Source organism: Leopardus geoffroyi, chromosome D3 (genome assembly GCF_018350155.1).
Source record: "Leopardus geoffroyi isolate Oge1 chromosome D3, O.geoffroyi_Oge1_pat1.0, whole genome shotgun sequence".
Lineage (NCBI taxonomy): Eukaryota > Metazoa > Chordata > Mammalia > Carnivora > Felidae > Leopardus > Leopardus geoffroyi.
Genome location: NC_059339.1, coordinates 11,753,563 through 11,776,889, shown reverse-complemented (window position 1 = coordinate 11,776,889; position 23,327 = coordinate 11,753,563). Strand labels below are relative to the sequence as shown.

Here is a 23,327-nt window from a genome sequence, read left to right as displayed (position 1 = left end):
GGCTGCTGTGTGACCTTAGGCAGACCACTCCACCTTTCTGTTTGTCTATTTCTCCAGATCTCAGGAAAAAATAATTCTGCTTTCTTGCCTTGCAACTTAAGGCTGCTATGAGCAAACATAGATGGGCAGGCGGGGGTGGTGGATTGAATGAATCCTTTTTGGATTATTGAAAATAAAAGATATCGGGAGTAGATTTGATTTTATTTACTTATTTATTTTAGAGAGAGAGAGAGAGGGAGGGGCAGAAGAAGGGGGAGAGAGAGAGAGAGAGAGAATCTTTTTTTAAAAAATATATTTATTTTTGAGAGAGAGAGAGAGAGAGAGCACGAGCGGGAAAAGGGCAGAGAGAGGGGGAGACACAGGATATGAAGCAAGCTTCATGAACCCATGGGGTTTGAACCCATGAACTGTGAGATTATGATCTGAGAGAGAGAGAGAGAGAGAGAGAGAGAGAGAGGATCTTAAGCAGGTTCCACGTCCAGCACAGAGCCCGATGCAGGTCCTGATCCCAAGACCCTGGGATCGCGAACTGAGCTGAAATCAAGAGTCGGATGCTAAACGACTAAGCCATCCAGGCATCCCTGGAGTATATTAAAGACATTATTTTCTGTACCTTAGGTTTGGCCGGGCCTCCAGAAGCCATTTTCCTGTTGCGTACGTATCTAGAACGTTTCAGAAAATGTTATCTTCACTTCTGAAATTCGTTTTCCTTAGGAGATAGAGAGAACACGTTAGATGAGTGTGCTATCGAGTTCTTTCTCATTGCCATACCAACCTCTGGCTCAGGAAAACGTTAAGGCTTTGTCTCCCCACTTACACCGAGGTGGCGGAAAGATGCTGGGGAGGAGAAGGCACCCAGACCGCAGCTCAGTCAGTTGTTTTGCCAACAATTGATGGAATTCAGTTAGTTTTCCAAACCAGGTGGCTGATGGAATTGAGTCCCTTGTCTTCCCGCCCCCCCCCCCCACCTCGTTGTGTTTAAGATTTCTCCAATCGGTTATCAGCTAAATTCAGCTTCTTTTTTATGTCAAAAATAGCTCACTGGTAGCTTGAGTAAAGCCAACTGGCACCTCTTCAAACTGGTTTGTCTGAGTCTTCCAGCCACAGGAAACGCTCCGGCCCTGTTCCTAGCTGGGACGGCATTGACGTTGGTTGGAGTGGGGCCATTTTCATTTGCTAATAAAGCCCCAGAAACCACGGTGAAGAAGCGGATGAAAGATCCTGGCTGCTGCTGGTTGCTGGGAAACGGTACAGCGCCCCCCCCCCGCCCCCCCGGGGGAAGGGAGAGGGTCAGAAGGAAACTCACCCAGAGGCAGAGGTGCTCTCCCAGCCAAGGGCGAGGAGTGTGCTGGCTCCCTTACTCCTCCAGGAGGATGGTGTGGGAAAAACAGGGCTGCAAAGAGACAGGGGGTGGGTGAGAGAGAGAGAGAGAGAGAGATCGAAAGCAAGGAGGACGAGGGAATGCAAATGTTTTCCTTGCGTAAATCAGCTGGGAGATGAATGGAGAATGGGTGTCCTTGAAACACAAATGACTCTGGGCGGGGGGCAGGGCGGGGCGGGGGTGGGTGGGGCATTACATAGGTGATTGTTATTGTTATTGTTATTGTGGTGGGTAGTTTTGGAGGATACAATTTCGCCCAGAACAGGCTTTTGCTTACTTGTTAAGAACCTCCCGGGCCAGGCACTGATGAGGCAATTGAGGCTCAGAGTGGTTTTAAGATATGTTTTACGGAGATGCGTGTATGGGTGTCCAGCTGACAGGGGGTGGCTCTGTGATGTGCTTGTATGAATTTGCAGATCAGGGAAGTCACTCCTTCCCAAAGTTCGGTCATTGTCAAACTCACTCGGGATTTTTGCCATTTTCAAGCACCGTCCGTTCCATTTTCTCTTTCTTTCTTTCTTTCTTCTTTCTTTCATCTCCACTTTTCTAAACCTGAATATCCACTTTGGTCTCATCCTAAGCAATCACGAGTTTGGTGGGTTGGTCTATTTTTTTCTCAATAATAATCATTTTTTAAAAACATTTTATATATTTTTGAGAGAGAGAGAGAGAGTGCAAGTGGGGGAGGGGCAGAGAGAGAGGGGGACAGAGGATCCAAAGCAGGCCCCCCCGCTGACAGCGGTGAGCCTGATGAGGCGCTCGAACCCGCGAACCACGAGATTATGACCTGGGATGACCCGTCAGATGCTCCACCGACTGAGCCACCCCGGCGCCTCTTGAATAATCATTAAAGTGAATATATAAGTATTAACCGTTTCTCCTGAAGTTCGTCTTTGTTGTACCTAAAGTCACGTCGAGAATGGCCACCAGACATTTTTGGGTCAGGGTGAAAAACCCACGGCTTGGTGACCGCCAGATCGGATTTAAACACCAGAGCTCACACTGAGCAGCTGTGTAACTTGGTTTGAGTTAGTGAGCCACTCTGAGCCTCAGTTTCCTCATCAGTAGAATGGGGCTAATAGTGCCATCCTTATGGGGCTATTGGGAAGGATGAAATGAGACAAGGCCTGTAAAGTGTGTGCACAGTGCCTGGCCTGCGAGGTCCTTAACATGTAAGTCAAAACCTGTTAGGGGCTACACTGTGTCCTCCAAAAATTCGTATGCTGGATTTCTAACCCCTGGTAGCTCAGAAGGTGCCTGGATTTGGAGAGAAGCCTTTTTTTTTTAATGTTTATTTCTTTTTGAAGGAGAGAGAGACAGAGCATGAGTTGGGGAGGGGCAGAGAGAGAGGGAGACACAGAGACACAGAATCGGAAACAGGCTCCAGGCTCTGAGCCGTCAGCATAGAGCCTGACGCAGGGCTCGAACTCATGAGCCAAAGTCGGAGGCTTAACCGACTGCACCGCCCCGGTGCCCCAGAGATAAGTCTTTCAAAGAGGTAATTCAGGTAAAATGAGATTATTCAGGTGGGCCCAGGGCGTGATGCCTGGTGCCCCGGAAGAAGAGGTTAGGACATAGGCACAAACACACGGACAGGGGCGACCCCACGACGACCAGGGAGAGGGAGACCATCCACAAGCCAAGGAGAGAGGACTCAGAATGAACCAAAGCTTGCCAACGCCTTGGCCTTGGCCTTCCAGCCTCCAGAGCTGTGGGAAAATAAACTTCTGCCGTTTCAGCCCTACAGTAGGTCGTTTGGGTGGCTCTGGCCTACGAGTCTCAAGCAGACAGCATACAAATGCACAGAATACAAATGGTCCCAGTGATTAGCCATCTACACGCATGGACCCAGGCTCTATTTCGATTCAAGGTGATGACGCAAACCACAAGAAATAATAGCGGAAACTAGAGTGAGGCTGCGCCTTCTTGGCACTTTCATCGGAATGCTGTCATCCAGGAATGTGGTTGTCGCACGAGGAGGGTGACTAAGCTCCAGGGATTGGAACCCCCTGTGATCTTTAGGTATAGATCCTAGGCCTCGGTGAACTGCAATCATTTTTCATCAGGGTGACGCGTTCTAAGGAGCTTCTGGCCCGGATTTACAGTTCGAGACTCAGTGTGTGTTGTCAGATGTTTCCAATGGTCTCACAGGCCCGCGGAAGGGATGCTCATCTAAGAATGTCTTTCCAGCTATTCTCTCTTGGTGCGCGTCACTCAGCCCCCACCTCACCACCGTATGCCCTTCCCGTCGCCGACGAGACTACTTATATGATTTAATGAAGTCCCAAAACGTTTACTGATGATTATCACGTACCAGTGTTAACACACGCCAGCCCCCACAAGCTAGGGTGTGCAGTTGGCAAGCTAGGGTATGCAGTTGGCGAACTAGGGTATGCAGTTGGCGAGCTAGGGTATGCAGTTGGCGAGCTAGGGTATGCAGTTGGCAAGCTAGGGTATGCAGTTGGCGTATACCTTTCCTCACCCAGGTGGATGCGTCCGGGCATGATCCCCTTGGAAACAGTCGCCAATGAAGGAGGGTGCACTTGGCCCCTTCAGGCCACGGTGAGATGAGAATTTGGATGGGAGGAGAGGTTGAGAAAAATCAGATGGCATTGTATTGTGACTGTCACCTGTCCGTTTTATTAGACCATCGTGAGACCATTAAGAGTGGGGGCTGGGTCTTACCCCCTGCTGTATACCTGTTGCCCAGCATGGAGCCCACAACAGAGTGGTCATACGATATAGCGTAGCAGTAATTGTCGGGACCCGTGTGATTCTCCACTCACTTCGCTTAATGGCTGGCATAAGCATACACATTTAAAAGGGGCGTACTTCATTGGCCCATTAAACTGGGAAGTTCGAGGGCATGTTGGTTTCAGGCAGATGTGGATCAAGGACCTCAGTAACGCGTCCGTGCTCAAATAGGTTTTGGTATCTCCAACGATGTATTCGTATGTACCTCTATTTACCTCTCCATGTGGGTAGATTCCACCCTTTCCTTTGAAAAGAAAGACCTGCAGGTTCCTTTCCAGACCGGCATTTGAGAGAGAGCTAGCGATGATGTGGTTGACACTGAGTTGTGCAAGCCCCCCAGTCGTTTGTGGCAGATCGGCATGACAATGAGCTTCTTGAGGACAGAGATGCTTAGGGATTTGGGTCACTGCTGTAACATCAGCTCCAAGAATAGTGCTGGACACACAGTAGACACTCAGCCAATATTTATTTAAATCACAAGCCCCTGGGGGGCCCTGGGGGGCTCAGTTGGTTAAGCACCCCACTCTGGATTTCGGTCCAGGTCATGATCTCACAGTTCGTGAGATCGAGTCCCACGTCGAGCTCCGAGCTAGCAGCGCAGAGGCTGCTTGGGATTCTCTCTCCCTCTCTCTGCCCCTGCCCCCCCCCAAATAAATAAATAAACATTAAAAAAAATTTTACAAGCCCCTGTTGGGTGGCCTTGGAGGTTGAGTTTAGAATAATGCGGGGTTAGAACTTTAAGTGAGTTCCAAGTACAGCTCAGATGTACATCTATGAAATGTCTTTTGGTGGGTCCAGAGAAACAGATGGAAAAGAAAACTCTCAGCCTTACACCTGTGGGACAACAACTGAGTGCCAACCTTTGAGCTAAAGGTGGGGAGGTGTTATGGAAAATAAATAAATTAATTAATTAAAAATGGGGGGGGTGTTAAAGAATAGCCATGAAGTAAGGCTTGGCAAATTCAGTCCCATAGACTCCTTGGTCTGATTCGCCACTTGGGATTTCGATTGTACCCAATTTTGTAGCAATCGTGCTCATCCGCGGTGCCAGGCACTCACAGCCTTACCTGTAACCCCTGCATTAGCCCTACAAGCGGGATATTCCCTGCTTCATCTCAGATAAAGTCGTGGAGGCTGAGGAACAACCTATTCAGTATCGGTTTTCTTTTCCTCTTCGAGGCCAGACCCCGTTGTTGTGGGTTAAGGGAAGCAGGTTTTCTCAGTTCTACACATGGACCACAGAGAGGAAGGACGGCAATTTTGTTACATCTGGTAGCCCTCTGTCAATGGTGTGTTAAGTGTTATACATGAATATCTTATTTAATCCACTTGGCAGTCCTGGAAGGGAGGTATTAGCGTGTCTATTTTGCAGAAGAGGAAACTGAGGCACAGAGAAGTTTAGTAACTTACCCGTGGTCACTCAAGTCGGCCTGTCTATGCTTTGGACCGTGGCACACGAATGCCTTTCACAGGGGATCTGACTACTGAGCCCTCTTGCAAACATGCTTTGGCATTAAGAGTCTCTTTCCCGCCCCTGCCGTCCCTCAACAAGCCCTTGGCCAGGAGGTCCTTGGGTTGTTTTCACATCAACCTCTTGCTATCCCTCTTCCTTAATGTCCATGAAAGGAGACATTAGGTAGTGCGTGGAAGCATTGCCATATTGGAGTCTAAAGCAATGTCCGCTGAATCCATGAGTGGTCACGTGAATGTGCCTTCCAGGCAACTGTCCAGGGCTACCGAGATGTGGAAATCGGGCTGTGGCTGGTGTGAGCGACTGACTCCCAGCTCGACCCTCTGGCCACCCAGCCCCATTTCAGATTTCCCCACCGTGAAGCGAGCCGCTTTGGCTCTCGGGCCACGCTTTGATCTGCCTTCATAATCCGGCGGCAGAAGAACCGTGAAGTCAGCTCCGAACAAGGCTGCCCCCTTCCTGCTTCTTAACCTCCTGGGGGCCTCTTGGTCTACTGGACCCCTCTACTGTTTGCTTTCTTTTTAGGGGTGTGGAAGAGGATAGAGCGCTTTGATAGAAATAAACAGAGACATTTAATATCTGGGGAAAAGAGGATGTTGTCCTTGTGACCTATGCAGGCTGCACAAACATCTTCTTTCGTTAAAATGTAAGTTGCTCCCAGCGCATTACGGATGTCTCACGGGAGATGGGTCAGCACAGATTCACTCACTGTCTCCTCATATAAATCGAGGCATGGGAATGGGGGGTGGGTGGGTGATAGAACAGCTCAACCGGGGCAGCATATAGCGGCGGTGTCATTAAACAGCACCTAGGTATCTCCGGGTGTTTGTTGAACCCACACCCTCGCTTTTGGGCTTTGACATTTTACACTCTCAGCTTGGGTCACCGCCCCTTTACAGACACTTCCTTTGGGAATGCTGCACGAGCTGATGTCTCGTCTGGAAGTCGCCTCCTTCCAAAGAAATGTGTCCAACTGTTCCCTCGAGACTGGAGTCGAGCGGCCTGCAACAAATTTTGGGTAATTTGCCCGGCGCAACAGGGCTCTGAGGATGAATGCCATAGTGGACGCGTACATAAGCTGTTCTGCAAAACTGAAATTGGAGGAAGCCTTAAGGGGGAAAAATGGGGCGACAGGAATCACTAACGATTATTGAGCATTCAGTGGGTTGAGGGAATGTAGGTGATATGTATTACTTAGCTGTGTGCAGGTGACACATATTTTTTAAATTTTATTGTTGGGGGGGAGGGGCAGGAAGAGAGAGAGAGAGAGAGAGAGAATCCCAAGATAGCTCCATGCTGTCAGTGCAGAGCCCTAGGTGGGGCTTGATCTCACAAACTGTGAGATCATGACCTGAGCTGAAATCAAGAGTCAGATGCTTAACTGACCGAGGCACCCTGGTGCCCCTGTAGGTGACACATAGTATTTAGATAGTCATTTAACTAGCTCCTTAATATGATAAGGTGAATCCTGAAATTACTTTTTTTCTAAAATTTTTTAAATGCTTATTTATTTTTGAGAGAGAGAGAAAGAGAGAGCGAGCGTGAGCGGGGGAGGGGCAGAGAGAGAGGGAGACACAGAATCCGAAGCAGGCTCCGGGTTCTGAGCTTGTCAGCACAGAACCCGACGAGGGGGGGGGGGCCCAAACCCACAAACCCTGAGATTGTGACCTTGGTTCCCCAACCCCCATTCGGATGCTTAACTGACAGCCACCCAGGAGGCCCTGGAGGGAAGTCTTTATGGTGGTAATTAAGTTAAAAGAGGTCATTAGGGCGGGCCCTAATGCAATATGACTGATATCCATACAAAAAGGGGAAATTTGGACACAGAAACACCACAGAAGGCAAACACCATTGCTGGCACCTTGATTTCAGAGGAGCCTCCAGAACTGGGAAATGATAAATTTCGGTTGTTTGAGCCACTCGGTCCGTGGTGCTTCGTTACAGGAGCCGTAGGAAACGAATCCAGCCTTGGAGAAGGGTCGAGGGCAGTGACTCCTTCAGGGACCACATGTGTGCCTTTGGTGGCCAGGGAGAGTCCAGGGTGACTCATTTCAAACTCCCGTCCCGAGAGCCAGCCAAAGAACACGCCTGATGAGGGTCGGGGTTCTCTCGGCTTGGAAAGACGGCCTTGCGTTTTTACTGGCGCTTCTGGGAGGAAATGCTGTACAAGACGGTTACCGGCATCCACGTGCGCATGGAAAGCGTCACAGAGACACGTCTGGGTATCTGCTCATTTTTCGTTGCTGGTTAAATATCAGACACTGATCGGGCCCAGTGACTGCACCAAAGTAATCACAACAGCTAACGTTTCCAGATCCCTCGCCTGGTGCTTTTCATCGAGGATCTCCCTAACCCCTCGCAACAATTCCATGAGGGGGACGCAATAATTATCCGCTTTTCACACGCGAGAAAACGGAGGCCCGGAGATGTCAGGGCAGTTGCCCCTCTGGGCAGGCTCTCGTCCGGTGGTGATCGCGGGCAGTAGGGTTCCACCCTCGCACCTGCCAGTGGGTAGAAATAGGCCTCCTCCCTGTCTTTCCGGCAAAAGCCCTCTGATTGGATAGAATTTGGACACGTGCCTGTTGCTGAACCAATCATTGTGGTTGACGGCTGGAAGATGCTGATTGGCCGCCTCTGGGGTAAGAGGCGTGAAGAAGGGGGTTATTTCCCAGAGAAATCCAAGGGCCTGGAGCCAGAGGAGGGGGATGCCGCTCTCTGTGGCCCAGCAAGCTGTGCTAGGGAGCACCTGCCATTGTTTTCCTCCCAAGCGGCTCACGGCTGCTGCCTCACTCAGCCCAGGTCTGTGTGTTTATTTATTTATTTTAAACGTTTATTTATTTTTGAGACAGAGAGAGACAGAGCAAGAACAGGGGAGGGGCAGAGAGAGAGGGAGACACAGAATCTGAAACAGGCTCCAGGCTCTGAGCGGTCAGCATAGAGCCCGACGCGGGGCTCGAACTCACGGACCGTGAGATCATGACCTGAGCCGAAGTCGGACGCTTAACCGACCGAGCCACCCAGGCGCCCCAGGTCTGTGTGTTTTTGATGAACCAGGAAGTTGGTTCGATCTCCACCTGGCCTTAAGGAATTCTCCCTCACTCTTTGTCCACACCAGTCTCCCTGCTTTGAAGCCAGAAGCGCCAATCTATTTCTGATGCTTTAAATAACCACCCCTGGGCGTTGAACCCGGGACCTGAAACTGTGCAGCCGGAACCTTAAAACTCCTTTCCTGGGCAAAAACGGGAAGGTGGGGATAGTCGGGGCTGGATTCAGATCGGGGCTGTGTATCAGGTACCTATTGCCACGATAAGGCCACGTAAGAAGGGAGCACCACGCCGGAGGCTTCTGTGACTCTGGGTTAGCTAGATGGGTGGTCTGCCGGGTGGGGCTGGCGCAGGTGTTTGTGGTCAGTGGCAGCCGACGAGGTGGCTTTCCTGGTCTGGGCTGGGTTGTCTTACTCATGTAGGGCCCCGGCTGGGACAGCTGGCTAACTTAGCGGTGCATCTCATCCTCCATCAGGCAAGCCCTGCCTTTGCACGGAGATGGCAGGGGGACAAGAGAGCAGAAACCCACAAGGTGTCCATTGTGTTGCTGTGCCATTGGCCTCAGCAGGTTGCAGAGGCCACGTCCGGAGCCAGTGCGGGAGGCAGCCATGCAAAGGTGTGAATACAGGACGGTGCGCTAAATTGGGTCATTAGGGGCACCTGGGTGGCTCAGTGGGTTGGGCGTCTGACTGCAGCTCGGGTCATGATCTCATGGGTTCGCGGGTTCGAGCCCCGTGTCGGGCTCTGGGCTGACAGCTCGGAGCCTGGAGCCTGCTTCGGATTCTGTGTCTCCCTCTCTCTCTGCCCCTCCCTCCCTCGCTCTCTCTGCAAAATAAACATTAAAAAAAAAAAAATATGTTGGGTCATTAAATGCAATCAAGCTTCCATAAGCTCCCAATCTCTTCTAGTTTCCTGATGAGGGGGCCCCCAGGAAGCAAGCATTGTACCCCAGCTATCCGAGAAATGGGACACCCTCAATCCCAACCCCAGGGCCCTGGTCTTCATCGACACCCAAACTAGGACCATAAAGCCAGAGGGTCCGGCTGCATCCAGTCTCTCGGCCGTTCACAGTGGACGTTTCTTCCTGTTCTGGGAGCTGGGGGATGAACAGAAGGGCTCTCTCCTAGGGGAACCGGGCCTGGAAGTCAATGGTTACGATGGGGGTCCTTAGCGGAGTTACAGGGGGTGCTGGAGTAGCACAGGGAGGGCCCCCGCCTCACGAATACTCAAGTCACCAAAGAACGACCGCTGTCTTTCCCCCCCCCTCCCCCCGGGGACTGAGGCCAGGGCTCTCTGGGCCCTTCAGGCCAGGCCCAGAGCCGTCCTTACCTCGTTCCCCTGCCCTGGCCCTGCGTCCTGTGCCCCAGAAACCTCGGTGTCCTCCAGACGTTTCTCTATATCATTTCTTTTTCCCTCATAACAACCACCGAGGCTGGTATTCTTATGAGACCCGTTGCACAGTCGGAGACACTGAGGCTGGGGGAGGCGAAGAGGCTTGCTCAGTTCACACGACTCCAAAGAGGCAGGGTCGGGACCTCTGGAGGCCTTTTCCACCCCAGATCTTTGCTGTCTCCTCAACTCCAGTCCCTGTTCCTCCTTGTTCTATAACACGAGAAAGTCCTTCTCCAGGAGCCCAAGAGAGAAATGGAGAGATGGGTCTGGAAACACGGGTCTGAGAGAAGCCCGGCATATGTTTCTTTTAAGTGGACGTTTCCCTCGGCTTCTTCACTCTGTCCCACGAGGACCCCGGCTCTCCTCCTCCCTGCCCCTGGGAGCCTCCCCACCCCCATCACCGCCCTGCCCTGAAAAACAGGAGGTCAGAGGGTGGGCGACCGGCCAGCAAGGTCAGCTAGAAACGGTTCTTTCTTTTCTGTCGGTGACGGCCCCGCACCCTGGCTACATAAATCCTTTCTTTTATTTTTATTATTATTATAGCCCAGGGTCTAGCATGGGCCGTAAACGGATTTAAGAGGCTGCTAGAGTATAGGATTTAATATATTTGGCATCATTAAATAGTGGCATAGCAAACCCACTTGGAGAAGTCCGGACCCCTCCCCCGACAGCATCCCTGGTCCCCATCTCCTCTCGCCCACCCCCTGATCCCACAAAAGTCCTCCTGACAGAGGTCTCCTGTGAGGCATCCCTCACTGAAGGGAAGGGCAGTGGGGAGCGGGGCAGAGGCCAGAAGGCAGGGAGGGTGTCTGCAGCCCCAGTGGGGAGGGCATTGGGGACCAATTAGGGACACTTGGGGAGACAGGACAAAGCTTTCTAGATAAGCCTGGTTTTTATCAGCCTATAAAAAGACCACTTTCACTCTACTGGCTCCTTCTCCAGGCTCCTGGGAACAGATAGAAGGGTGGACAAAAGGAAGGCCCAGAGGACAAGGGAGGGATGGGTCAGTGTGGGGGGCACTTGGAGCAGGGGGGAGAAGAAGCATTTTGGGGCTTCAAGCCTCAGAAAAAGCCAAGAATATGTTGCAGGCTTTATTCCACCTGTAAACTTACCACCCTTCAGACATCTATCCTTATTTGAAAAATTTTTTTAACGTTTATTCATTTTTTTGATAGAAAGAGACAGAGCGCAAGTGGGGGAGGGGCAGAGAGAGCGGGAGATACAGAATCCCAAGCAGGCTCCAGGCTCCGAGCTGTCAGCCCAGAGCCCGACGCGGGGCTCGAACTCACAGATGGCGAGATCGTGACCTGAGCCGAAGTCGGACGCTCAACCGACTGAGCCACTCAGGCACCCCATCCTTATTTTATGGCATGGAGCAGACGGTCCTGTGCCCTTCACTGATACCTTGTATATTTTCTGTCTATGCCTCCACATCTTTGACCCTGGGTCTGCTTAATACCTTCATATACTTTACTCAGCAAGTATTTATCTAGCATCGACTATGTGAATGGGATGGGCGCCGTGATCTCTGTCCTCAGCAGCTTAGAGTCTAAGGTGAAGACAGATAATGAACAGGCACATAACAAAAATGATAGGAGGCATAACCTTGAGCCAGCTGGGGGCAGAGGGAATAGTATGTGCAAAGGCCCTGAGGGAATAGTATGTGCAAAGGCCCTGCGGTGGAAACAAAGGTTGGTACAAATGGAGAACAAAGAAGAAGGGGGATGGAATGTGGAGGAAGAAAGGGGGCCAGGAGGTGAGGTGAGAGGGGCAGGCAGGGGTAGGCTTGTGCAAGGCCTTAAATATATGAGGAGTTGGGGTTTTATCCTCAGACTTTCTTTTAATGTTTATTTGTTCTTGAGAGAGAGAGAGCGAGAGCGTGCGTGTGCAAGTGGAGAGGGGCAGAGAGAAAGAGGGGGGGCGGACAGAGGATCTGAAGTGGGCTCCGAGCTGCTGGCAGAGAGCCTGATGCGGGGCTCGGACTCGCAAACAGTGAAATCGTGACCTGAGCCGAAGTCCGACGCTTAACTGACTGAGCCACCCGGGAGCCCCCGATCCTCGGTTTCCCCACGTGTAAAATTAGCGCTGGACTAGTTAGCAGGAAGGGCCCACTAGAGAGGGTCCAGAGGGCGGGACCGTGATGGGTCTGTGGCAAAGCCCTTGGGGGCTCTGCGGAGGGTGGCTGGGAAAGAGGCAGGTTGCAGATGGGTTTCTTACCCCACCCCCAACCCGCCTGCTTCAAGACCTGCCCGTCCTTCCTCCTCCGGAACTGGTGACGCAGCTTGGGTGGGGCTGTTGGATCAAGGGCTCCCTCCAGTGGAGCCTCCCCAGGCCTCAGAGAATGATCCATGGTGGTGCCCGCCCAAGTATGTCTTCCGGCCGGGGGTGGGGGGCTGGGGTGGGGGGCAGCCTCTGAGTGCTCCCGTTTTGGAGACCGAGAACGACCGCAGTAGAGGAGACGCGAGGGTCCAGACTGCGGGGCGGGGGTGGGGGGTGGGGGGGTGGGTGGGGGGGGAAGCGGGGTGGGCTGTGGACGTGGGGACCGGGTGCGAATCCTGGACGAGCGGAGGTAAAATGCATTTGTGGGTGAGAGCAGGCGCGCCCCGGCCCCGCGGGCTGGTGTGTGTGACTCAGGGGGGAAGGACTGCCATCGCGTGTGTGGCTTTCTGGGCGCGACCGTGGGCCCCGTTTGCCGTCGTACGTGCGGCTGAGTTCCGGTCCGCGCAGGGGCAGACGTGCGCTCGCGGGGGGGTGGTGGGTGACCGACCACGAGCGTGTGTGTGTGCGCGTGGCAACGAGCGGGAGACTGGGCCCGTGTGACGGAACAGGCGTGTGTGTGTGTGTGTGCGCGCGCGTGTGTGAGATGGAACCGGTGAGGATGTGCACGTGAATGTGTGATGGCAGATATGACGAGGGCCATGTGTGCGACCGTCGCTGGCCCCAGGTGCGAGGCGGATGGCTCTGCCCGCCCCCCGTGATCCTGTGGGTGTGTGTGCACGGGAGAGAACGGCCTTACCTGTACCCGCAGTAACTGGCCATGCAAGGCCGTGTGTGTGTGTGTGTGTGTGTGTGTGTGTGTGCGCGCTGTGAGTGACTCCCAAGTGGCCGGGCCTGGGACACCTTATGCGTGACCTCTTGAAGATGGCATACCCTGCCAGTGAGTGGTATCACTGAGGGGCCAGGCCACTGGGCTGGGGCGGGGGGAGCTGAATCCCCTCCGGGCACCATGGAGCAGAAGTGGCTTTTAGGGCCAGAAACTACGTTTAGGACTGGAGGGGGATGGGGCCCTTAGAAGGCCTGGCTCAGCAGCCCCGGTGAGCGCTGTGCTCCCGCCCCAGGCCCCCAGGCCCCCAGGCCCCCAGGTCCCCAGGCCCGGGAGGGTTTGGGCAAGCCACCCTGCCACCCTTTCCAGTCCGCCCGGTGTCCGCAGGGCTATGCCCGGTTCCCAGGAAACGCCTGTGGGATTTGCTTCCAAATATAGACTCTGGTGGCCCAGCCACCTTGTGGCGGGGGCCCCTCTGGCCTCCTGGCTGAATGGCGGAACTTCAGCTGCCTTCCAGGGGGCCCAGGCCCGCAGGCCTCCACTTAGAGCTGTTGGTAAAAATAATAATCATAAAAGTGGTCAATAAAAATGGAGGGGAGCTGAACGTCGCCTGGGTTATGGGCCCAGGACACCACTTGACCCGTCGTGATGTTTGACACAACAGCAGAGAGATGCACACGCTTTCTCCTCAAGTGACACACGGTCGTGCAGAGAGACTGGAGGGTGACGTCCTATTCAGTCACACGGAGGGAGACACACAGCCCGTGCCCTCAGGTGGACCCTCGAACCTCCAGCTTTGCTCCAGGAGGTGGAGCCTGGGAAGGGGGTTGGGAATTCAGGAGGATCCGTCCTGGGTCCTGGCCGTCCTGGCCGGTGCTCAGATTCAGGTGCTCTGGGGTCAGGCCCTCACTCCTGGGTCCTGGGCACTCACCAAGATGCACCAGGAGCCCGCAAATGGGGCCCCTGGGAAAGCTGTTGGTGGCGAGCACCTGGCCTCTGAGTGGTCTGGGAGGAACTGGGAACGACCCAGTCTGTCTGCCGGCATCCTGGGGTGGGGGAGACAGGGGGGTCTGGAGAGGTGGCAATCTCCCAGGTGGAGGAAACTGAAGAGTGACAGCTGGAGAGTGGGGACCCCTTGAGCCTCCCTTTGGGGCGCTCCTCTCAGGCTTTGGCTCTCCGAGTCCCTACCTTCTAGAGAAGTCCTTCCCTTCCTAACTTGGGGCAGCCAGCGCTGCACCAGGGGCTTGCCTGGGAGGAGTGGGCACAGGGGCAAGCAGGTGGCAAGAAGAAGAAGGAAAAGCGAAAGGCCACCTCTGGGGAGGCCTCAGGACTGACATCAGGTCTCGGGGTCTGGGATCTGGAGCCCCTGAAAGGGCTTGGGACCTTCCTGAGACCCGCCGGTGGGACCCCGAAGGTGCGGGACTCTGTGGACGCCCAGAGGTGCAGCGGGGAAGACGCATAGAGGGAAGGGAGGGCTGAGCGCCTGGGAGGGGACCCCAGGCACCTGCAGTCCCCGCGCCCTTGCCTTCGAGGGGCGCCCTTGGCCGCCCCGCACTCGCGGTCGGGCGCCGCTTCGTGTGCACTGGGGAAGCGACTGGGGTTCCCTTTCGGGCTCCATTTGAAAGCACAGAGCCTAGACACTGGCGAGGAGCTGAGTGCATTTCGGCAAAGGCTGTGTGACCCGAGCAAGCCTTCACCCTCTCTGAACCTAATTCTTCGTTTTCGTTTTTTTTTTAAACGGAGTCGTGCTCATCTCTTCCCCTCCCCACTCCCCCATATCCCGCGCACCCCTATTTCCCTCCAGTGGGTCCTGGCTTGAGGCTACGGGGCCACGGTCTGGGGACAGAACAGGACGGAGAACAGAACGCTGAGGTTTAAGGAGGAGACTGTTCGCACCTCTACGTGCTTTCTCTTCCACCCTGCTCAGTTCTGGGGAATCTGGGTCTGATGCCCACACAGACCCTCTTCTGCTTCCTCCGAGGGAGGGAGGAGAGAGGGTGGAGACGTGCCGGAGATCAGAGCCATTACCCCAAAGGCTAAGCCTTCCGCAGCCGCCTTAGTTTGACTGAATGTGTTTTCAGATGCGTCAAAATGCTCCCACAACGTAACGGGCCTCCTCCCTTCCCCCTGTCTCGTAAGAGAGTCGCTCCCGGCTTCTGGAGTCACACTGCCTGGGTTCAAATCCCACCAGAGGGACGCTGTGGCCAGACCCCCAGGAGTCACCTCCTCACTGAGCTTTTTAGAGATAATGTGTGAGTGAAACCACCTTACGACAGCTCCTGGCCTGCTGTAAATGTTAGCTACTGTCAACACCTCAAATGCTAGATTTTTGAGCCTCAAATACCCACATTTTTCTCATCGTGGCTACGGGACAGGGGCGGGGGTTGGGGGACTCGAGCAGGACTTTCCTGAAAATATTAACACAAGATGCTGGAGAGGAAAGAGAGGCAGCCGCCTGGGGCTCAGCCTGGAAAGGGGCGGATGGGGGCATTGACGAGCCAGCCAGGAGCTTTGGGGGACATTAGATGCCCCCCGTGGAAGCCGAGAGACAGGAGTTAAGTTTTGTCTTTCCTGACCAGCCTGGAGACGGGTGGCGTCCCCTGCAGAGAGCGAACCAAGAAGGGAGGACCCCAGAGGAGGAGTCACCGAGACCCAAACCCACGGCCCTAGGTGTCAGCACCCCCCCCCCCCCAGGCCTGTAGTGCTTCTCCTTGAGGCCTTCTCTCTCCCTCTAGCTCCCTCCATGGCCTCCAAGCCGGTCAGTGCCCTGGATCTTTCTCGGCGGAGCTTGCTGCCTGAAAAATGGAGCCGGAAAAGTCGCCTGTATCGTGCACTGCCCGCCCCCAGAAGAAAGATGGGTATTTCCCGCTGCAGGTTCAAGCAGAAAGCAATGCAGGCCAACGTGCTATTTTAATGTTGTTTATATTACACCCACAATGGAAAATGTTCCCTCTAAAAGGAGTATAATGTCTTCTTTCTCTCAGTAAGGCCTTGCCCACCCGAAAGCCACAAATTTCTAGTTCCTGACTTTCCTCCTTCCACTGAGACGTTAATCCAGGCAGGCGATAGGGTGGTGTGCATGTATGCGGGGAGCCTCGAAAACAGAGTTCGGGGTGAATAGTATATGTGAAGAGACAGAGACTCAGCACTCCTGGTCGCTGACCCGGTCCCACGTCGCTGGCTGAAAATCTGGGCTTGCGGGCTTGGGCGAAAGCATCCCTGTACGCACCCCTCGGAGGTCACGGTCGTCAACTCCAAGTGGGGGCTTTTGCTCCAGACCTGGGCCCACCCGCAGAGACGGCACTAAATCTCGATTTTCTCCTCCGTTTCCAAAAGGGGGTGGTTTTTCACTCCCTGCCGTGTTGAATCTGTGGAAGAGGCTCCGGAAAGCCAAGAGCCCCAGAGTGATGGGTGGGAGAAGAACCTCGAAGACCTCGGAACATCCCGATGGTCCTGCAGATGCCCCATTGTTGAGAGTGTTGGACGGGACTCCTGGGTCGCCATGGCGACCAGGAAGACAAGCCCCACCCCCCAGCAAAACGGTCGCCAGGAAGTTTTCTTTGCCACCAACCTCTGTCTGTTGCACCCCATGACAAGCCGTGGTCAGTTTCACCCCAGGGTTTTCCGGGTGTGATGGCACGGCAGCAGCTAGGCGTCTGGAGTCCCCTGCTTCCGGATCCTTCTGTCAAGGCTGCCCCCAAAGACCAGAAACCCAGCACCAAGAGGCCAGGGGGGACCCGCTGCGGCGCTCAAGGCCCGGGGCTGAAAGGGAAGAAAAATTAGAGGTCTTGACCAAGCAATCGTTTTGGTGACGGATCCTTCCAGTTTGGGGTCTGGCCCCCCCTTGTCACCCCGCACCCCCACACGCGTCCCTTCACCTCCTCAAGGTCATTACTAGAGTTTTCACTCGCAGCTCCCCGGCGGCGTGGCCGCTCTGTCCTTCACCCCCACCTCCCCTGCACCGGGTGCGAGCTCCTCCCGGGGCTGGGGCCTGTGGTCGCTGCCCTGGCAAGTTTCTCGGCCAAAGAGAGAAGCAAGGCATGTGAGGTGTCGCCATGCAGATGATCAAACTGGCTGTTCCAGGGTCAGTAAAACAACGGTTTAGGTTCTCTTGACCCAGGTAGGTCCAAGTCTGAAAGCCGGGTCAGACCCCAGGGATTTCCAAAATCACTGGCCTGGCTCATTTTGGCTCTAAAGTCAATGTTGCCTGAATCACTGGCTTGACTAGGGGGTATCTAGTTGAACTTTCCTAAAGGGGTGTGTGTGTGTGGGGGTGTTAGTGTCCCAACTACTATCTCCTTTGTTTGCTTTGCGGCTCCCAAGTTCTGCCTCTGCAGCGTAGACAGGAACCATGCCCCTTCCCCCTTAAAGAAAGCGCTTTATGAAACATCAGACTGAGTCCTCTCGGCGTGGACGTCTTGCTCTGTGAGGCCCGGGCTGGCTGGAAGGAGGCCCACGGGCAGCCAGCACTGGAGTCGTGGTTTCGTCTCTGGTTTTGAATCCGGCCCTTTGAGCAAGCTTAACACGTGTGGATTTAATTTCCCTTTCTTTCTCGCTTTCTTTTCTCCCCCCCCCCCCTTGTGAGGGAACAAGAAAAATAGTCTGCCTTGTCGACAGCACGACACCGTTCCCTTTGCCAAAGAAAATTTGTCTTTCCAGAGCCCTGGAGAGCAGCGGGTTCCCAAGTTTCCACAGCACCCTCCGGTTGAAGGAGGGGGGTATCCAGACAGGCTCCCCGCCAGACCTGGAGGTATTAGCCCGAGTCTCTATCTTACTGGGTCAGAGCCCTGGAATTTAGTATATATTTCCCCCATGGCTTTTGGGGCTGTGGGCACATGCGGACTGCCCGGGGTGGGGTGGGGGGCTTTCTACAGGTTCTAGGCTGCAGGGACAGATGGGAGTTCTCAGGCGCAGTGCAGCCCATTGGGGTAAGAGGGGGTTCCAGGCCCCCCTCAGTTCGAGACTCACCCTTCTCCTCCACCGAAGACTGCTTAAATTGGAGGGGCCAGAACAAGATGCCCCTTTTATACCCCAATCACCTTCTCTGCTCCTTGGGAGCTTGCAAATCTCTAGCATCGAGATCTCACCTTCTAGATCTCATTTTATTGCCCTGATGGGGTGGGGCAGGGGGCTTCATCCGCCAAATTGGGGGGAGCGGTGGGGGGAGGGAATGTTTCCAAAGCACAGGGAGCAGTGGCAGTAATAATTCTCGGGGAAAATATTGGAGGAGAATATGGGATATTAAAATAATAGCCATAGCCAGTATGCTTCCCAGATGCTTCCGGTCAGAAGGGAAGAAAGGCAGGAATGGGCTAAAACACGGGGAAGGGAGATACCGCGAGGTCCTGGAAAAAATACAGCAGAGCCAGATTTAACTAGGCGAGAGGGGAAATGACCCCCTGAGTAAACGAGGGAATTTCTCCCCTGTAGACCGACTCCCTTTTTTTGCAAAATGAGTCGGCCCAAGTTTGGTTTGTCGTTATCTGTCGTTGCTGGAATCCTTCCTCATTTTCCCAGCCTTTTCTGCTCTTCTCCCTCCTGTTTTGACTCCGGTAGAGACGAGACCCGAGTCAGGCAGGGACGCGTTGGGAAAAAAAGCGGAAAAGATGGTGTCTTCGTAAGCCAGGTCATTTTTTTGAGAGGAAAGAGACGGTGGTCTGTCTTTCCTTCAGAAACACTCAACTTTCCTAAAACAGAGAGGCAGGAGCGAGAAAAGAGCAACAGCGGTCTCCCCTTGTTGGTTTTGTTTCGGGCTTTTTTTTTTTTTTTAAGTGGGACCCTCTACTCCTCTACCCACGGTGGTATTAAAAACAGGGCCAGAAGTTTGCAAAATTGAGGAAAATGCATTTGGCGGGGTGGGCGCGGGGGGCGGTGGAGACCGTGCTGGGAGCAGGTCGAGGAAAGCGCGGATCCTCCCGAAGAGGGAAAGGGAGGCTGCTTGGGGCAGCTGCTCTTTGGAACTTAACCGCCCAACGGCCGGGGGAAAGAATGGAGATGCTCAAAACTGGGGGAGGTCTTTAGTGTATGCGGTCCGCGCTCCGGGCCTCCCCAGTGTCTGGGACGGCGGGTCCCGGAAGCCGCGGCTGCGGGATCCTTTGCGAGCGCGTCCGAGGGGCTGCGGGGACCCGCGCCGGGAACGCGGGGGAAGGGAGCCACAAGGAAAGGAACTCTCGCCCAGCTCAGAGCTTCGCCTTCTCCTTCCAGCTCCGGCGGGGCCCAGGCCTCCGTTTCCGGCCCATCTAAGCCTGGAGATCAAATGGGAACCCATCCGCAGGCCTCGGGCGAAGGGCTTTAGCTTGCACTCTGGGCAACTGGGAGCAAACGCTTCGCCCCCAAGGGCCTCGGACTGGGGAAAAGATAATAGCTAGTAATCTGGGAGACGAAAGAGAATCTGGGGGAAGTCACTGCGGCCTGGCCCAGAGGAGAGACGCGGGTCCTGCTGGCTGGAAACAGCAGAGTCTGCGGCCCGGCCGGCCCCGGGCGCCCGCGTCCAGAGCTGGAAACCACTGCCCGTTCTCCCCGCGGGCCTGACCTTAGCTCCCGGGGCCGCTCGGTCAGCTGCGTTCCTGACTTTTCGCTGCCGCTCCAGCCCCAGACGGACCGGACCTGGAGACAGGCCGCGCTTCGGAAAGCCAGGGGGGCTAGGGGCCAGCGAAACGCGGGATGGAACCCCCGAAGCTGGGGGCAAGGCCAGATCCCGACATCCGCTTCCCTCTGGGCCCCTTGGCGGGGAGCTTACCCTTGCGGAAGGCCCGACGCTCGCTCGCTCGCTCCCGGGCAGGCCTAGCTCTTCCCTCGGCGCCGCCGGGGGCGTCTACGCAGTTCGTTTCCCAACTGCACCCAGCGCGTTTCCAGCTGCCCGCGAAAGCTCGAGCGCATATCCTCCACGGGGCGCTTAGGAGTTATGCCCATTGAGGAGACCAAGAATAATGATAATCGTTATTCCAGAACAAGACAGAGCGCCTCACCCTTTGCAGGCCCGGTCGCTGTACTTTTTCTGTGCAGAAATCACCCCCTCCACCCCGACCCCTGCACCTACTCGCACCCCGCCCCCGCCGGGCCGCGCTGGGACGAGTTGCGTCCCCGACCCGGCTAGAGGTGCTCCCGCAGAATGGACTTTTTTTCTCAGTAAGATACATTGCGGACGAGCCTCTTTCTGCCCTCCAACGCCCTGGTCTCATTTCCCCTGCGCGATAACCCGGTAATTACTTGTATGCAGGTCTGCGAGCAGGCACTGAGTTATCGCGTCCCAAACATAACCAGCTAGAGCGGCGCCTGGATATTCGTTTGCCGAGAGCTCCTCCTCGGAAAAAAATAATTTTTAAATAATAAGAGGACTCTCGTGCCTCCTCCAAGGGACTTCGTTCCACCTCGGAACAATTTGATTTCTTCCCAATCGTGGGCTGAGATTGGCTCCCACCTCCCTTCGCCAAGAGCCCCCCTCCCCCTCCCTAAGAAAATCGATCTCGGTTCTATTTGTGCCTGATGTTCGCCACCCCCATTTCCCCCAGAGAGCGCTGGGTTTGTTTATTTCTTTATTTATTCCCGCGGCCCAGGCGTCTGGGACTTGTGGCTGCTCAGACCCGGGGCTGATAGGCGAAGACGGACAGAAATTAACCTCCCGCCGCTGCCCCCCAGTCGAGCGTGACAGCGCGCGCGGGCCGGTTGCGTGACTCGTGACGTCTCCAAGTCCTATAGGCGCAGCGGCTGGTGAGATAGTCCGTATCGCCTGGTTGCCTCTTTATTTTATTGGGGTATGCCTGGTAATAAATAGTAATATTTAATTTGTCGAAGACCACAAACCAGCCTCGAGCTGGGAGGTACCTAGTACTCTTGACAGACGCTGGAAGAAGGCTTGGCCTCAAAGGGGTCTCTTTTGGGGGTCCTTTGCAAAGTCTTCACCTGAACCCCCCCACTCCCCAGCAAGGCGCCACTGCTGGCTTCTGCGCTGGAAAGAAGAGGTGGGATTTTTGGAGGTGAGTGTCCCCTTGGACAGCTATGGGGGGGGGTAGGTTTCTCTCAGCACCTGACCTGCCTCCGGCCCCCTGCCTTCCCGCCCCAACTCAGCCCTGCTGAACCCCCCTCCCAGAGATGCTGTTTTTCACCGTGGAAATGAGAATGCACTCTTTGCATTTTGCCTTGGAGTGTCACCTGGCAAGAACAGATTCCCTTTGGAGGTTTCAAACTCCCAGTTTCACAAACTGCACTCCACCGACTAAGTGAGTCTGGCTAGGCAGTTACTTGGGGGAGTTCAGATTTGCCCTCCCGGGAGGGGCCTCCGAATTATTTATGGGAAATTCTTTTATCCGCAAATCTCTGAGAATTTAAAAGGATTGGAGAGGTCTTTCTAGATTTCCCCTTCCTTTTGCCAGAGATGCGGAGATTTAGGCTCATCCTGAAACCACGTTTGTTTTCCATCTTTGGCCAGGGGTCCCCTCCTTAGCAAGCCCAAAGTCCTCTGAGCTGACATTTTGGAAGGGTGAGGGTGTGTTTATAAATAAATAAACCGCCTTGGTGAAAGGTTGTTTGCAAACAAACCCGGAAGGCGGAGTGAGAACCGTAGCAAATGCTGGGCTTGGTCCTTCTCTCCCCCCCACCCAACCCCTTGTAGCCCCACTTCTAGGGATGGACTGTCCACTTTGTAATCTGGCAACGATGCGTTACACCCAGATGGCCGCTGATCTCTCCAGAGCGTTTCTCCCCTCTCCGTGCCTCTCCCCAGACCTTGGCCTGCAGGCCCAAGTCTCGAACCAGAGCCCCAGAAAAGAATAAGGCGAGGGGGTACAGGAGACGAGGGTGGGAAACTAAGGGAACCCTGACATTTATTCGGAGCCTCAATGGTTGGTGCTCCAGACTGGGTCTGCTCAGGCTAAGACCTGCTCGCTGTGTTTACGCTTCTATTGACCTCTTCAACCCTCAAAATAATACATTTCAGAGACGGGGAGGGCAGGGAGAGGGGCCCAGTGGAGATGAAAACCCCAGCCAGTCTCCAATGACTGTTTGATTATTTTAATAAAACTGGGTACTGCCGCGTACATCTCCAGCCCGGGAGGTCTGGTGGCCCCGGGGGTGGGAGCCCCAGGCAATTTCTTGGCATCTTTGATCTCAGTCCCCATCCCCAATGCACCTTCACCCTGCCTTCACCCTGGAGTCGCTGAGAGCCCGGGTGGTGAGTGGGGAGGGGGAGAGATGTCAGGGCGGCCGTCGGCGGCCAGCCTGGCCAGGCGGGGTCACGCAGCTCTGTCTTGAGGTCAGCGTTGGAGAGAGAACGCGGGCCAGGCTTCAGAGGAGGCGCAAGGCGTGTGTGTGTGTGTGTGTGTGTGTGTGTGTGTGTGCGCGTGTGCAGCGTAGCGTTCAGACTCCGTTCTCTGCACAGCCGTGTCACCGAGATTACTTCCCGGGCAGAAGCCGACCGGGTTTGCGATGATTTGTGCAGGATTTTTTTGCAGCCACCGAGCCGAGCTCAGAGAAGCAGAGATGGATGGAGGTTGGGAAGGGGGTGGAGAGGAGGGGTGATCTCGAGGTCTGGGTTTGAGACTAGTGCTGTGATTTGAGTGTTCGGGAAATCTAGTGGAAAAGGTGGTTGGGGGAGGGAGTGGGAAGAGAGAGGGAGGGAGGGAGAGAGAGAGAGGGTGGGGGGGCGGGAAAGAGGCAGAGGCAGGCTGCATGCAATGGCAATTTCAGTACTTTGTAAGCATCAAGGCAGCCCAACGTCACTGAGCTCAGCTGAGTCGGCTTGTATTTCTGAGAGAGAGAGAGAGAGAGGGAGAGAGGCCCTTTTTCTTTGGATTCCAGAACTTTAACCCTGAAAGCGGCGCTCAGAAAGGACCTTGGCCATTCCCAACTTCCCAGCTCCCTCCCGTCTCCCAACTCTCCCTCCCGAGGGGTGCAAGTGAGCAGGGGGCCCTGAGGTTCTACCCTCGAGGGTGCTCCCGGAGGCTGCCGCTCGCGTTCCTTGGAGCCCTTCTGGCGCCGGACAACTTGGAAGTCTTTAGGGAGAGCGAGCGAGCGCAAAGCGGAGGAGGTGTGTGTTGGAGGTGGGCAGGCTCCAGCGGTGGCCGATCCTTTGTAGGCAGCGGTAGCCGCTAGTCTGGGCGAGCCGTCCCCGGCATAGACCCCCACCCCGCACCCCCCACCCGGAGCCACCATGCCCGCGCCCCCGCCTCGCCGCCAGCTTCCCTGCTAGGAGCAAGAAGGGATGTGGTGAATGCACCGGCTTCACCGAGCGAGGTAACCGTCCCT

General features: G+C 54.9%; 1 protein-coding gene and 1 long non-coding RNA gene across 11 annotated transcripts in view; one reads left to right on the top strand and one right to left on the bottom strand.

Moving 5' to 3' along the window:
- The window catches only part of TBX5 (T-box transcription factor 5), an 84,558-nt gene that overhangs the window by 15,869 nt on the left and 45,362 nt on the right, over positions 1–23,327 (top strand). Inside the window, exons 1-2 of one of the 10 annotated variants that reach the window (XM_045456940.1) lie at positions 22,363–22,572; positions 23,158–23,315. The exons of 1 other annotated variant lie outside the window; for it this stretch is intronic. The gene's annotated coding sequence lies outside the window, so the exon portion shown is untranslated. Of the gene's footprint in view, positions 1–20,862; positions 21,062–22,362; positions 23,316–23,327 lie in introns of those variants that run through there. 8 more of the 10 variants (XM_045456930.1, XM_045456938.1, XM_045456931.1 and 5 more) reach the window with 8 other exon arrangements.
- On the bottom strand, positions 15,989–20,411 carry LOC123587311. Its single transcript, XR_006707225.1, has 3 exons — positions 20,295–20,411; positions 19,825–19,979; positions 15,989–16,847 (listed from the first exon to the last, which is right to left on the bottom strand). It is a non-coding gene; the product is annotated as an uncharacterized LOC123587311 (long non-coding RNA).